At 39.6% G+C, this 14,927-nt stretch overlaps 1 protein-coding gene and 1 pseudogene across 1 annotated transcript in view; one reads left to right on the forward strand and one right to left on the reverse strand.

Annotated features, from left to right (window-relative positions):
- The first annotated feature begins 62 nt into the window (after positions 1-62).
- The window catches only part of TBC1D12 (TBC1 domain family member 12), a 117,823-nt gene continuing 102,958 nt past the window's right edge, over positions 63-14,927 (forward strand). The window contains exons 1-2 of the mRNA XM_060405030.1: positions 63-118; positions 2,633-5,067. The gene's annotated coding sequence lies outside the window, so the exon portion shown is untranslated. The remainder of the gene's footprint in view (positions 119-2,632; positions 5,068-14,927) is intronic.
- Positions 13,070-13,169, reverse strand: LOC114110354 (U6 spliceosomal RNA; annotated as a pseudogene).

Here is a 14,927-nt window from a genome sequence, read left to right on the forward strand (position 1 = left end):
GGATATAGGGGCGGGATTTCCGTAGACGGGGGCTGTCGTGCGCCCTCTCGCGGCCCTAGGCCGACGGCGCCCCGGCTTGTATGCGCATGGCAGCGCACGGCACTATGAATCACCAAAGGTGGGTAATCAGCGGTCTCTCTCCAGGGTCTCTGAATCTTTGACTCCTGCCCAATTTCCTTGCAGTTCTTCAGGAAATCGGGCTTTTCTTCTCAGAACGAGAGGATCTGACTTTTTCAACCATCCTGTATTTTGTGCCCCTCCTCATGTTTAGCTTGTTATAAGATATAGCTCGTGTACTCTTTTTTTTTTTTATAAATACTGATTTTTGTGGGACAGAGAAGAGCTTATTTCATTTGTGAAATACCTGCCCCTTGACAGCTTCTCTGGGCGAGTTTGTGGAATGGCTAATGATTTCTCATGAGTTCCAACACTCAAAAGTCTATGATTCTTAATGTTTTATTTTGAAACCCTTTTTGCCTTAATTTAACCACTGCTTGATAAACAGTTATATCAGTGAGATTCATCTGCATTTCAGTTTTTTATAACTATAGCTTTTCTGTAAATTCTACTGTCTCCTTAGTAATCCCTCCAAAGTCATTAGTTTTAACAGGAAGATTTATGCATTGCAAGAATAACTACGTTTTTCAAAATGATTGTCTTTAAAGATTTTTTTTTTTCATGAATAAATTGAAGAATTCTGCTTTAGTTTTTTTTCCTTGTTTTTGTTTTTAAAGTCTACAATTCTGAGAACATCCTGACAGTCTGGCCTAGCAGTCCTGAGCTAGAGAGGAAAGGCCAATAGAACCTCCAAAGAATCTGAGCTCCCTTGTAGGTGCTGGTCTTTTAGAGACTGAGAAGAAACCTTTCAGTTTCTGGATCCCACTTTAGAGACCAAGAATCCCATTCTATCCAGAACTCTTCTTTCCCTCTCTTCCAACTTCCTCAATTTCCCCACTGCTCTCCTTTACACACATTCTCAGAGACGGCAGAACCTGTCCCACTGGAGTATTACTTCATCAAACAAATTGAAAACATTAGCCTGTCCTCTTCCCAAGAGTCTGAATTCCTCAAACATAATAATTTATCTGTGGTCACTCCCATCCTTTCAGCCTCTTTCTTGTCCAGTCTCTCCAAGGATGAGGCATCTCCACTGCCGTTTGAAACGAACTTCTCCCAGGTTCATCACATTCCATGTATCACTAACTATCCCTGCTCTCTAGTTCCCTCCCTAGCATATTTTTCCCCTTGGCTGATTAATATATGCAAATATCGTCCATCCTTCATTTTTTTCGCTCATGAGTTCTCCTTTTAATTGCGGTTTTATTTTCCTCATTCTCTGGTTGTCTTTACTTCGAAAGAAAAAGGAAAAAACTTTATTTCTCTTGGTATCTCCACTTCATTTTCTCTATTATCACAGCCCAAGCCTGTGCTAGCTTTTTTAAGAATTAGGTCATACTCTTGGCCCATTTTAAGCTTATAATCAACTAAAACTCTTTGGATCATTTTTAAGCACTTGTTGCCAAGCTAATCTTTCCCATCTTGATTTTGAGCAATCTTTCATTTAAACACAAACTTAACAAATGGAAGTTTTCATGATTCCTACTAACATAATCTGGTTTCTCAGTTACGTCGTCGCCAGCTTCGTGTCATTTCCTATTCACTCAATCCACACTAAGATTGGGATCAGTTTGGGCTAGATCCTCTTGGATTTTCCATAGCTTTCCTGAATACCTGGACTAAGAGGGGTCACTGGGCTACCCCATACTAACTTCACAGGGATGGTATCCAGAGGTTCCTGTGAACCCTTTTGAGATCCTGCTTATAATATTCCACTGTAACTGCTCTCAATAAGATCACCAAGAACCTTCAAGTAATGTGAATTTTTTTAAGTGTGCACTGAATTACAGTATTTCTTTTTTTTAACCTCACTAGATCTCTCTGCTGCAATTTTCCTTTCTCACGTTAGAATTTTGACTCTCTTGGCTCCCTTAACAGCCTCTTTACCAGCTTCTCCTCCTGCCTTCATTCCTTCGTCCTCCTGCCTCTTCAATGTAGGTTACTCTCAGGGTCCCACTCCTGACCCACCTTTCTACTTCTCTTTTTGTTCTGCTTGCTTTTCTGGTGTGATCTCATCCATCTACCTAATGCAAAGAGATTCCTAAACCTTATGTCGGTGACACCTATATGAAAAGATAATGATTGGACTCCCTGTGTACAGCAGGTAAAGTAAAATGTCTGCCTCTCGAGAGATGTTTCTTTATGACTCCACTTAATAGATTCTATATGGGCTGAATGTGCCTGTGTACATATGTGGTATATAAAACTTAACTGTACTGAAGATTATTTTTATCGTTAAAAACATTGTTTACTCTTCTTAAAAATTTTTTTTCCTAAGCAAGGTCACACAGAGCAAATAATTTATATTGTGGGTCATCAGGAAATTAGGCTAAAATAGCTAATAATAATAATTATAACTAATGATTAATTATTTAATTTAAAATTGTTAACTCAAAAATCTAAATAACAAAAAATAATAGTGTAGCAGATACTGTCATCCCATTGACATGCTCTCAGCACTTTCCATTCAATACATGCAACTTTTAAGCTGAGGAGTTTTTCTCAACCCCTACAGGGCAGTCAAGAAGCACCAAGGACCCTGAGAGCAGTCTTCAATGACAGTTGAAAGCTGAAGGATAAATACATATGCCACGTGTGGTAGGCTGAAGAATATCCTCTGAAGATATCAGGTTCTGAAACTGGTGAATTTTATGTTTTGGAGCCAAAGGTATGATTAAGGATCTTGAGATAGGGAGATGATTCTGGACTGTCCAGCTAGGCCCTAAATGCAATCACATGTGTTCTTAGGGGAGCTAGGCAGAGGGAGGTTTCACGCAGATGGAAGAGGAGGAGACTTTGTGGGCACAGAAGTGGAGAGTGCAGCGTTGTAACCACAAGTCAAGGAGGGCCAGCAGCCACCAGAAGCAGGAAGAGGCAAGGAGCAGACGCTCCCGTGGAGCCTCCGGAGACAGGATGGCCCTGCTGACTGCATGATTCCAAGGATACTGATTTCGGACTTCTGGCCTCTAAACCTGTGAGAGAATAGGTTTTCATTGTTTTCAGCTCCCAAATATATGGTGATTGTCACAGTGACCGCAGAAGACTAATAGACTGATATTTATACCCATACGTACACCGAGGTCCCCACTTCTCAGAAGCAGAACAACTCTGAGGCATCTTCTGTTGTCTCCAGGAGTCTGCAGAAGCGTTGAGCCCTACCTGCAGGGTTACCCACCCATCAGCCTGTTCTGTTACTGACTTTCTCTTCTCAGTCTTGCTTGCTTATTCTTCCATCAGAGGTTCCAGGTCTCTCCTTCAATATAAATCACATACTCTCAAATCCTATGTTAGTTTCCTGGAGTTGCTATAACAAAGTACCATAAACTGTGTGGCTTAAAACAAAAAAATTTATTCTCTCACAATTCTGGAGGCCATAAGTTAGAAATAAAATAAAGGTGTTGGTTCAGTTGGTTCCTCTTCAGGGCTCTGAGGAGAAGTCTGTTTCATGCTTCTCTCCTAGTTTCTGGTGGTGGCTGGCAACTCATGGCATTCTCTGGATTGTAAATGCGTCTCTCCTTTCTCTGCCTCCATCTTTACATAGCATTCTCCCCCGTCCCTGTGTCTTCACGTGGCCATCTTCCCCTCATATAAGAACACTAGTTATATTGGGTCAAGGACCCAGTTTCATGACATTATCACAACTTGGTAACATCTGTAAAGACCCTATGCCCAAATAAAGACATTTCTACATACTGGGGATAAGAATTATAACATCTTTTGTAAGGCGCATACTTCAACTCACAACACCTTGACTCAGTGTCAAATCTGGGGACCCCTAACCTAAGACAATTATCACTTAATAAGCATTTTTATTTCCTAAGCATAAGCATTTTTATTTCCCTAAATATAATTATTTTTCCTCAGTAATCTTATGATATTGTGTCCATTTCAAAGTTAATAAATCTGAGGATTAGATATTATAGTGTAGTCAGGTCTTTGTTTTACCACACGGGAAATGTAATAAGATGCCAGTTCTACCAGTGGGAATGGTTTTCAGCAAAAGAGATCAAATACCTTAAGCTTTTTCTTTTTTTTTTTTCCCCCTCATCTGCAGTATTACAGATAAGGAAACAAAGAGGGATTTTCCTAGGGTTGTGATAATCTTTTCTATTTGAGGTTTTGTTGATAAATTTAATTTCTAAGACCTGACATTTCCCCTTTCTTTACTTGCGTTGTCTGTTCAGAGCCACTCTTGTTTATTCATTGCTTTCCAGAATCTTCGGGGAAGGGGGAGTAGATTCCACACACAAAGTCAAGTCCAGTTTCTGATAATCCCTTTGGCAGCGATAGTTGCTCACTCTCTCTCTGTACCAGACTCTGCTAGGAGCTGTCTGTGAAAGAGTGTTCTATAAAACAAGGACACATTGTCTCTGCCTCTATTCTAAAGCTGCTGGTAAGTACCCTGCACAGGGAAGAGACCATAAAATGAAACATCTTAGGTACCTTGTATATCACAATGTGCTCCGGCTTATTCTAATATTCTCTACTTCATCTTTCACCAAAGGCCAAGTCCTTCCTCTGGTTACAAGTTTGGAAATACTTCCACTTATGAGCTTATCCTCATCTAGTCCTAAAAGCTGCTTAGGTGGCATTTATGCTTCTGATTGCTTCCCTTCATTTTATAAGCTGATACTGCTGATTATTATTTTTTTAATTGTTTATTTATTTATTTGGCTGTACCCAGTCTTGTGGGCTTCCCAGGTGGTACTACTGGTAAAGAATCTGCCTGCCAGTGCCTGAGACTCAAGAGACCTGCATTCTATTCCTGGGTCAGGAAGATCCCCTCGAGAAGGAAATGGCAACCCACTCTAGTATTCTTGCCTAGAAAATTCCGTGGACAGAAGATCCTGGTGGGCTCGTGAAGAGTCGGACACGGCTGAGCGCACACACGCATTCTACATACCCAGTCTTAGTTGCCGCAGGTGGCAGCTTCTATCTTCCTTGCAGCAGGTGGGATCTTTGGTTGATTGGTTGTGACAATCAAACTCTTAGTTGTGACATATTGGGATCTAGTTCCCTGACCAGGGATCAAACTCAGGCCCCCTACATTGAAAGCATGGAGTCTTGGCTGCTGAACCACCAGGGAAGTCTGTGTTGCTAATAATTAAAATCCTCTCAGGTGAATAAATGGATGCATAAGTGAAATAAGATATTTGTGAATAAATTGATGAGAGATCTTGATGATCCAAAATGTCTCCTCCAACATCTGTCACACCTAAAAGAAGATAAAGTCTGTCCCTAAGGAATCCCTCTCTTAGGCTCATTAGGAGCAAAAGGACTTTTTAATATCCAGAAATTATGGGAATGAGTGGCTTCTGGAGGTGGCAAAGATGGGAAGTGGAGGAAGAGTAGAAGGTAATTCAAAGAGACGCCAGAACAGCTAGGTTTTAAACATCAGATGCACATATACCATAACATCATGATAATTTCAGTAAGCATATGAGTTATCCATTTCTGCTAACAAATTGCTCTTAAAAGCTGTCAACTTAAAGCAATAATAAACATTTATTATTTCACATAGTCTCTGTGCATCTGGAGATTAGGAGTGGTTTAGCAGGATGGTTCTGCTTCTAAAAGTTGCAGTCTTAACTGTTGGTCAAGGCTACAGTCATCCGAAGACTTTACTGAAGCTCAAGGATTAACTTTTTTTTTTTCTTTTTTAAAATTTCTTTTTAATCAGAGGATAATGGCTTTACAATATTATGCTGGCTTCTGCCATACAACAGTGCGAATCAGCCATAAGTTTACATGTGTCCTCTCCCTCTTAAATCTCCCCCGGAAGGATTAACTTTTAAGATGGCTCACTCATATGGCTCTTGGCAGGACGTATCATTCCTTACTCACTGGCTTTTGGCAGGAAGCTTCAGTTTCTCACTACATGAACTTCTCCATAGGGCTGCTTGAGTGTCTTCATGATACAGCAGCTGGCTTTCCCCAGAGGCAGTTATCCAAGAGAGAGCAAGGGGAAAACTCTAATGCCTCTTAAAGATCTTAGTCATGGAAGTCATCACTCCCACTATTCAGTTTGTTAAAAATGAGTCACTTTATTTCAGACCACTCCCAATGATAGGGGAATTAGAGTATACTTTTTTGAAGAGAAAATATCAGAAAATCTGTGGACATATTTTAAAAACATCAATTTTGGATTCAGTGAACATTTATTGAGCATCTTTACTGGGACATGAGTAGGCACTGGATTTCAAACACAGATTATTTTCCTATTACCCAAGGCTAAAGAAATCAGAATTTTATATAGATAGACAAAACGATTTTAGAATACAGGACGTTACATGACTATGATAGGTTTAAAGTTGAATGGATGTGTAGGTCAGATTTAAATCATGGACAGCATGAGAGACTGATTTTCTACTGAGAAGATAAGAAAGATTATTTTGTAACCTGTGTGACTGCCCATTCATTAAACTTTGTAGGTCCTGAACTGAGAACTAATACCCAAGTACAGGAGTCTCAACTAATTCCACCTTTTAACCTGAGACACCTGGGTCATTACTCTGTATTTATAAACAATAAATATTTACTGTTTTTTAGATTATATTTAACTGATGAATTGAGGTGAATCCTAGGTATAAGTTTATGTACCCCCCCCCCTTGCTTGTTGTAGACTTTGATTATTCTGGGTGTTTTGTTACTTATTTATTTGACATGGTCAGCTCTTTGGGATTTAGAACAGTCATAGGGGCACAGACTTGAGGCTCATGGCCAGATTCTGCCAGAGGAATAGTTTTGTTTGGTGAAAATTGTGTGTGTGTAATACTTGTCATTGATTTTTTAAATACCTCTGAGTGTACCATACACTCACTCAGTATTTAGTCTCTAGTTCCCCCACCAGCCCCAGTACTTCCTGTTGTCTGTTATCCATCAGCCTTATTGGTCCCTAAAGACGCTTGAGTATGAGACATGCCTCTTGTTTTTAAATCTCAGGATTGCATGGCATAATATTAGTTCAGCCTATTCTTACTCACCATCCCAAAGGTGAACTGTTTTCAATAGATCAATCACTTTAGGTCAAAAGTACTGTTAAAAAAAAAAAAGTACTATTTTGGTGGTTGTTGCTAAGTTGTGTCCAACTCTTTGTGACCCCCTGAACTGTAGCCCACCAGACTCCCCTATCCATGGGATTTCCCAGGCAAGAATACTGGAGTAGGTTGGTAGCTATCTCCTTTTTAGCTTAGTCAGTATCCACTTGCATTCTGCTAAACCCTTGTTTTCTCTCCAGTTCTTTTTTCCTTTCCCTTCTATTCAGCATTCTTGGTGAATATTCCCCTCTTCCAGTTTCTCTCAATTGTCACATCCCGAATGGTATATGGAAAAAAGCTTGCGGATGACAGTGCCTACTAGTGAGTGAGATGGTATACAGCACCTGGCTGCAAAAGGTGTGGTAAACTTAAGAAAGAGTCCCTCCTCCTTTCTGGCAAATAATTTCAAGACCTTCTGTGAGGCTCTTTTCATAGCTCTTCCACTTTGGTTCTCTTTTCCAATCTTTATTGTCAGTTCATTAATTTATCCTTGTATTAATTCACCCATGTAACAAATATTAACTAGCCACTTAACTATCAGCCAGTGTCCGGGCATGAGAACGAGAATGATACCATCCCTGCGCTTGTAGGGCTTTGGTCTACTGATTGGAAGCAGATACTATTCAAACACACCACCCAGATAGATGTAAAGTTTTCTAATTCTAAAACGTTTGGTGTAATTAGTGGCGAAAAAGAGAGAATATGGTGTTAAGACCTATTATGATAGGGGACAATGGCCTCATCAGAGAGGTCATACGAGGCTTTAAAGAACTGATGACTGAGCTGAGATCTAAAGGAAAGAGGAGTTAACTGTGTATGTGTGTTTGGTGGCGGGGGCGGTGGTGATGGTCATCATTGTCTCAGAATTTTTAGCAAGTGGAACAACGTGCAAAGCCCTGTGATCAAAGGGAACAGAAGCTGATTGCCCATCACTTTGCTGCTCTCTTGCTTTTTCTTTCTTAACTTCCACCCTTTCCTTACTTCCTCCCCTTGTTTCTTTCTTCTTCCTTGAATGCAGAGTTAACAGCTTCCTCAGTTCTTGACACATTAGCATTATTCATCCATGCAGAGACTCTGTTACATTCTTATTTATCAGTATACTCAGTTTTACCCCTTTTTAGCAATTCCTTTCTCTCTCTTCTGTATTCAGCTGTTGTTTATATAGATTTTTAAAATTTATTGATGTTCTTGAGAAAAGGCATATTTGTTTTGTATGTATGTATTATTCATCTATGTAAATGATTTTGTTTTATTATTCTCATTTCTTTTTTCACTTGGCAGTGGTTTTAATATGGTTATTCTGTATATATCTGTGTATCCTAACCTCACTGTGTATATCTGATCTGTTGCTGCTAATTGTTCCATAGTTCTTCATCTTGTTTATTACATATTTATGTCAATTCAGGATTGTCTCAAATTCTTTTCCACCTCACACAAGAACAACAACAACACGCCTTAATGCACACTTTAATGAGCATCCTCTAGTATTCCTCTTAAGGACCTGTGAGAAATTTCCTTTGAAGGATATAATCAGGAGAGGAATTGCTGGGTCACAGGTTATGCATGTACTTGATTTGACTAAGTCATGCCAGCTGGATCACCAGAATAACTTATCTATCACAGTTTTTCTGTTATGTGGTTACCTCATCCCCACTGCCCTCCAACAGAGCACCCTAGAATCTTCTATTCAATTTTTTTTCCTCCTGTATTCTGTTTATCCTTCACGCATTCATTGTGAGCAAGCCACAGGGGTTCTCTTGTCTCCCCAGTGGCCTAAATCCAGAGCCAGTTTATCACAGCCCCTGCAGGAATTTACAATGCACAGTTGTATACTAAAGATAATTGCCATCTCTTAAAGGAGGTTTCTGTTGTCCATTTTGTTAAACATTTAAAACCACATGAGATGGCCTATAATTTGTATACTTTTTCATGGTGCCCTTTCAACTCACAAATATTTCTTAGGATTATCTCATCACTGAGGTGGACTAGAAGCAGGTTGGACCAAATAAATTTTTCACTTAATCTCAAAAGAAGAAATGTAAATGACTTAAGTAATATGGTTGTGGGGTGGGCTGGGATGGAGAAGGAGGCAGGTCCACCTTCATTAGCAGTACTTTTCAAAGAAAAGTATAATAGTTTGAAATAATTAAAGGAAGTCCTCTTGTAAAGTTGGAAAGTTTTCTTTTTTTAAGAGATAGGATCTAGCTTGGTGAGGGTTTAGGATGATGGGCACTTTCACACACTGCTGGTAGGAAATGTAAAATTATACAACCTTTTCACAAAGCAATTTGAAAATGTATATCAAAGGACAAAACAGTGGGTTGACAGTGCAGAAAACTTTGGGAATAAACTAGCATTCTGCACCTCCTGCTACTAGGCATGAGGACACAACATCACTTCAGTGGTATTCTTACCAAAAATTCATAACCTGGATTGAATTATGAAGAAACAATTAAGCCAAACCTAAACTGAGGGATCTTATAAAACAGCCAGCCAATCTTTTTCAAAACTGTCAAGGTCATTCAGAATCAACTACTTAATTTACAGAGCCCTGATCAAATTAAAATGTGAAAATTTCAAAATTTCCTTAAAAACGATGAAGAATTTCAAGACAACGATGACAGAGCATTAAATCAGATGTGCAGGGCAGGACCCTGTGCAACTGGACAGATAACCCAGAGGTCATGAAAGACAAAGAAAGACAGAAACTGTCCTGCACCAGATCGGTCACATTAGCAGGACAAGCTGAACAATTTAAATAAGGTCTGTTTCTTAGTTCAGTTGAGTCGCTCAGTTGTGTCCGACTCTTGGCAACCCCATGGACTGCAGCACACCAGGCCTCCCTGTCCATCACCAACCCCCGGAGCCTACTCAAACTCATGTCCATCGCGTCAGAGATGCCATCCAACCATCTCATCCTCTGTTGTCCCGTTCTCCTCCAGCCTTCAATCTTTCCCAGCATCAAGGTCTTTTCCAATGAGTCAGTTCTTTGCATCATGTGGCCAAAATATTGGAGTTTCAGCTTCAGCATCAGTCCTTCCAATGAATATTCAGGACTGATTTCCTTTAGGATGGACTGATTGGATCTCCTTGCAGTCTAAGGGACTCTCTTATTTGCTTCTTCACAGTTCATAGTTATGATATGCGTTTGGAAATGCATTTCAGACTATTCTTTTAAAGAATTGCTATTTAATCCATTTTAAAATATCATAAAGGGGCTTCCCTGGTGGTTCAGTGGTAAAGAGTCTGCCTGCCAGTGCAGGAGACATGATCCCTGGTCTAGGAAGGTCCCACATGCCGAGGAGCAACTAATCCCGTGCACCACAACTACTGAGCCCATACGCTGCAACTAGTGAAGTCCGTGTGCCCTAGAGTCTCTGTGCCACAACAAGAGAAGGCACCACAATGAGAAGCCAGGACACTGCTACTAGAGAGCAGCCCCTGCTCACCACAACCAGAGAAAAGCCCCACGACACTGAAGACGCAGCACAGGCAATAAATAAGTGCACAAATAAATAGAAATATTTTAAAAATAAAATATCATGAAAAGGAAAAGTATACAAATCCAAAAAAAACTCTCCATCATTCTCTTTTCATATCTATCCTTTTTGGTCTTTATCAAACTGGAGATGCTGATTTTATACATCATCATAATTATGATATACAGTTATGTTTCTCTACCTTTTATCTAATATTGTTTTGCAAAATGTCCCCATATTTCTATATTTTATCATTTTAATCAACTGTGTAATATTTCATAGATAAACCTAGTTTTTTGTACACTTTCTATATTAATACAGTTTAAATTTAAGTGATTTCTCACTTTTAACTATTAAACATTTTGTTACAGGCCTTTTTGTGTAGCTTTTATTTTATTATTTTGAATTATTTCCTTATGACACATTCCCAGGTGTAGGATTGCGGTGCCTCTTGATATGTGGCATCAGTTTGCTTCCCCAAAGGATCAGTATGCATTTCTAGAGCATCTTATCTCTCTCGGTTTGTGGCTGTCCTGCTGTGGTTTACCAAACAGCAGTTGCTTTGTGATCTTACTATCATTCATTTCCCACAAGAGTGTCTCACTCTTGTGGTTAATCTGCAATACACATCTTCTCAATGCTTGTATTCTAACTATAATCTGTAACCTTAATCCTAGTCACCTTCTCTTCCTAGCTAAGGCTTTACCAGGCATGCACGGAATTTAAATCATTTTTGGAAATTGAGGGTGATTCAAGGAAGAGGAACTTAGAAGAGTACTTTGAAGAAACAGCCAGAATGTAGGAGGAAGAAAATGGAGACAATAGAAAAATGAAACCTAAGGAAAAAGTGTTTCTTTTAAACAGCTGAAAGGTTAATATGAAGGTGACTAAAAGAGCAAGGCAGTGATCAGATACAGGTTTATTAGAAAGTGCTTTGGTTGCAGCATGGGGAAATGTTTGAATATGGCCCCAAGTGAATGTGGAGAAACTGGTTGGAGGTTACTTCTGTCACCCAGGGAAGAGATGGTGGTGACTTAGTCTGGGTGGGTAGATATTGTGAAGTGAGTACATTTAGAGGATATTTACATTGGATCCTTAGACCTTATCCATCTTATAGCTGAAAGTCTGTATGGATCTCAGCTATCTAGTTTCAGAGGATCTAATGTAAAACATGGTGAACTACAGTTAATAACATTGTATTATATAATTTAAAAAAAACATATTCAGGAGGGTAAAACAAACAGACCTTAGTGACTACTTGGTATTGTTGTTGTAGTTGCTCAGTGTTGTCCAACTGTTTTGTGACCCCATGGACTGTAGCCTGCCAGGGTCCTGTGTCCATGGTATTTTCCAGGCAAGAACACTGGAGTGGTTTGCCACTCCCTCCTTCAGGGGACCTTCCCAACCCAGGGACCGAACCCTTGGCTCCTGCATTGGCAGGCGGATTCTTTTACCACCTAGCTACCTGGGGAGCCCAGACTAGGTATATTAGCCTCCTAAGGCTGTGATAACTAATTACCACAGATTTAGTGCTTCAGAACAACAGGAATTTATTCTCTCACAATTCTGGAGACCAGAAGTCTGAAATCAAGATGCTGGCAAGGGGACTACTCTGGTGGCTGGGGTGAAGAATCCACCTGCCTGCCAATGCAGGAAACATGGGTTTCGATCCCAGGTCCAGGGAAGATCCCAGATGCTGCGGAGCAGCTAAGCCCACGTGCCACAACTATTGAGCTTTAGAACCGGGAACTACAACTGCTGAGCCCACGCTCTACAGCTACTATAGCCTGCATGCCCTAAAGCCTGTGTTCTGCAACAGGAGAAGCCACTGCAATGAGACGCCTGTGCACTGCAACTAGAGACTAGCCCCTGCTAGCCGCAACTAGAGAAAGCCCACAGGGAGCAGCAAAGACCCAGAACAGTAAAATAATAATAAATAAATAAAATTAAAAAAATTATGTTGGCAGAGTTGGTTTCTTCTGAAGGCTCTGGGAGAGAATGCACTTCATGCCTCTCTCCTAATTGATGGTGTTGCCAGCAATCCTTTGTGTTCCTTTTGGCCTATAGCTGCATCATTCAAATCTCTGCCTGCATCTTCACATGATCTTCTTCCCAGAGTCTCCATGTGCCTTCTCCTCTTTTTTTGCCACTCGTTACTATTTGAATTTTTTAATTTAACTTTTTTTTATATTGGCATATAGGTGATTAACAATATTGTATTCTCAGGTATATAGTTAAGTGATTTAGATATACATACATACATATATATGTGTGTGTTTATACATAAATATATTCTTTCTTTTTCAGATTATTTTCCCATATAGGTTATTACACCTATTGAGTCGAGTTTCCTGTGCTATACAGTAGGTCCTGTGATTATCTGTATTATATATAGTAGTGTGTATATGTTAATCCTGAACTGTTAATTTATCCCCCTCCAGATAGGAATACTTCGTGAATTTGTGGGTCATCCTTGCACAGGGACCATGCTAATCTCTGTATCATTCCATTTTTAGTATATGTGCTGCAAAAGCAAGCCCTTCTCTTTTTTCTTTCATAAGGACACCCATCACAGCTACTTATTAGCTCTGTGAGGAAAGGAGTGTGTCTAATCCAGGATTATCTCATTTTTGGGAAGCTTATCTTAATTATATCTGCAAAGACTCTTTTCTAATAAAGTCACATTCATAAGTCCTTGGAGTTAGGACTTGGACATATCTTTTCCAGAGATAAATTCAACCCACTACACTTGGCTAATTGGATAAGAAAGAGGGTGATATAGAAAGAAAATGACTCTTGGGTTTTAGGTGTGAGCAACTAAAATATTGTCATTTGGTGAGATATGGAATATTATAATAGGAGCAGATTTGGAGAAGGCAATTATGAGTTTAGACTTGGAGGTACTGGGATGGAGGTGACTTTAAGACCACCAAGCAGAGATACTGGGTATACAGTTGGCATATAGGATCTGGAGAAACTGAGTGGATGGTGGTGGTATGTATTAAGATGGAGAATGCTGGAAGAAAACTAGGAGAGGCTCATTTAATCATATTTATTACGTCTGTTATTGTTGTTCAGTCACTAAGTCGTGTCTGACTCTTTGCGATCCCGTGGACTGCAGCATGCCAGTCTTCTCTGTCCTTCACTATCTCTCAAAGTTTGCTCAAATTCATGTCCATTGAGTTGGTGATGCTATCTAACCATCTCTTCCTCTGCTGTCTTCTCCTGCCCTCAATCTTTCCCAGTATCACAGTCTTTTCCAATGTGTCATCTCTTTACATCAGGTGGCCAAAGTATTGGAGCTTCAGCATCAGTCCTTCCAGTGAATATTCAGGGTTGATTTCCTTTAGGATGGATGGTTTGATCTCCTTGCAGTCCATGGGACTCTCAAGAGTCTTCTCTATCAAAACAATTCAAAAGCATCAATTCTTCACTGTTCAGCCACCGTTATGGTCCAACTCACATATCCATACATGACTAAAAATATCTATATATAAATATCAAGAAGGCATTCAGATGATAATGTTGGAGCTGCTGATACGAATTCTAGAGTCTTCAGTTGATAGATGATCATCTAAATACTGAGACTACCTGGGTTAAAGAGGGTTGAATAAGAAGAAAAGAGGGTTCAGAACTATTCCTTCAGGAAATTTCAGTTAAGAGGGAAGAAGTTTTTCTTGCCTTGAGGAAATTAAGAAGTAGTAGCCATAGAGGTAGGGGGGAAATGGAGAGAGTATGGCAACAATGGAGTAACAAAAACAGAGGAGCAAAAGTGTTTCAAGTTTGAAAGTCAGATGAATGAGTGTTTCAAAATGGAGGGGTGATCAACAGAATGAATGCTGTTGAGAGATGAAGCAAGATGGAGACTGGAATTTCTCTCTTAAATTAGGGACAGGGAAGTCATCAATGAGAGTGGACACAAGCTAGAATGGAGTAAATTGGGGGGCAGAGAGGAGTGAGAAAATAGAGACTAGAGACATCTTTAAAATGTTATTCTTTGGAAATAAACTTACAAAAAGTTACAAACATAAAAAATAATACAAGAAATACTCATATTCCCAGATTTGCCTAGTGTAACATTAAAAAAAATTTTTTTTGAAGTATGGTTTACAATATCTTGTTAATTTCTACTATATAGCAAAGTGATTCATACACACACAGACACATATTCTTTTCTGGTTTAGTTTATTGCAGGGCCTTGAACATAGGTACCTGTGCTATGCAATAGGACCTTGTGTATCCCTCTTTGCTTTGCTACTTTAACATTTTATCCTATTTGCTTTATCCCTTGTTC

Source organism: Ovis aries, chromosome 22 (genome assembly GCF_016772045.2).
Source record: "Ovis aries strain OAR_USU_Benz2616 breed Rambouillet chromosome 22, ARS-UI_Ramb_v3.0, whole genome shotgun sequence".
In the NCBI taxonomy this organism is placed as follows: domain Eukaryota; kingdom Metazoa; phylum Chordata; class Mammalia; order Artiodactyla; family Bovidae; genus Ovis; species Ovis aries.